This window comes from Arachis duranensis, chromosome 4 (assembly GCF_000817695.3).
Source record: "Arachis duranensis cultivar V14167 chromosome 4, aradu.V14167.gnm2.J7QH, whole genome shotgun sequence".
Taxonomy (NCBI): domain Eukaryota; kingdom Viridiplantae; phylum Streptophyta; class Magnoliopsida; order Fabales; family Fabaceae; genus Arachis; species Arachis duranensis.
The window spans coordinates 50,032,969-50,034,624 of NC_029775.3; the positions used below are offsets into that span (position 1 = coordinate 50,032,969).

The following is a 1,656-nucleotide window of genomic DNA, read 5'->3' on the forward strand; positions in this document are numbered from 1 at the left end:
ACTTGCTGAGTTAATATTTTTTTTAAGACAATATGGCATTCAGAGTATCAATCTCAAGAATTTCTTTCTTCTGAGTCATCCCATTATTCATAGGATTTCTTTCAGAAGTGTACATGAACTGGTTATTTGCAACCATCTCAATGAGTTCCTGGGCTTCTGCAGAGGTTTTCTTTAGATGAAGAGATCTACCAGTAGAGTGGTCCAATGACATCTTGGACAATTCAGATAGACCATCATAGAATATACATAAGATGCTCCATTCTGAAAGCATGTTAGAAGGACACCTTCTGATCAATTGCTTGTATCTTTCCCAAGCTTCATAGAGGAATTCACCTTCCTTCTGTCTGAAGGTTTGGACTCCCACTCTAAGCTTGCTCATCTTTTAAGGTGGAAAGAATTTGGCCAAGAAAGCATTGACCAACTTTTCCCAAGAGTTCAAGCTTTCCCTAGGTTGTGAGTCCAACCATATCCTAGCTCTGTCACTAACAGCAAAGGGGAAAAGCATAAGTCTATAGACCTCGGGATAAACCCCATTCGTCTTAACAGTATCACAGATCTGCAAGAATTCAGCTAAGAACTGATGAGGATCTTCAAATGGAAGTCCATGAAACTTACAATTCTATTGCATTAGAGAAACTAATTGAGGCTTAAGCTCAAAGTTGTTTGCTCCAATTGCAGGAATTGAGATGCTTCTTCAATAGAAGTTGGAAGTTGGTGCAGTAAAGTCACCAAGCATCTTCCTTGCATCTCCATAATTGTTCTCAGGTTTGGCTTCTGATGAGCGGATAATTTATACGCTTTTCGGCGTTGTTTTTAGGTAGTTTTTAGTAAGCTTGAGCTACTTTTAGGGATGTTGTCATTAGTTTTTATGTTAAATTCATATTTCTGGACTTTACTATGAGTTTGTGTATTTTTCTGTGATTTCAGGTAAATTTTGGCTGAAATTGAGGGACTTGAGCAAAACTCTGAAAAAGGCTGACAAAAGGACTGCTGATGCTGTTGGAATCTGACCTCCCTGCACTCGAAATGAATTCTCTGGAGCTACAGAACTCCAAATGGCGCGCTCTTAACGGCGTCGGAAAGTAGACATCCAGAGCTTTCCAGCAATATATAATAGTCCATACTTTATTCGGAAATTGACGACGTAACTTGGCGTTGAACGCCAAGTACATGCTGCTGTCTGGAGTTAAACGCCAGAAAAACGTCATGATCCGGAGTTGAACGCCCAAAACACGTCATAACTTCGAGTTCAACTCGAAGAAAAGCCTCAGCTCATGGATAGATCAAGCTCAGCCCAAGCATACACCAAGTGGGCCCCGGAAGTGGATTTATGTATCAATTACTTACTCATGTAAACCCTAGTAGCTAGTCTAGTATAAATAGGATAAGTTACTATTGTATTAGACATCTTTTGACAGTTTAATCTCTTGACTGTTTATCCTTTGATTATTCGGTCTCTCGATCACTCAAGGGGGCTGGCCATTCGGCCATGCCTGAACCTTTTACTTATGTATTTTCAACGGTGGAGTTTCTACACACCATAGATTAAGGGTGTGGAGCTCTGCTGTACCTCAAGAATTAATGCAATTCTATTTTCTTTTATTCAAATCTCTCTTATTCTTATTCCAAGATATTCATTCGTACCCAAGAACATGA

The 1,656-nt window shown here is 39.6% G+C and overlaps 1 non-coding gene across 1 annotated transcript; it reads left to right on the forward strand.

The window, feature by feature from the left end:
• The first annotated feature begins 265 nt into the window (after positions 1 to 265).
• LOC127747406 (small nucleolar RNA R71) lies at positions 266 to 373 on the forward strand. Its single transcript, XR_008009205.1, has one exon. It is a non-coding gene; the product is annotated as a small nucleolar RNA R71 (small nucleolar RNA).
• Positions 374 to 1,656: the final 1,283 nt, after the last annotated feature.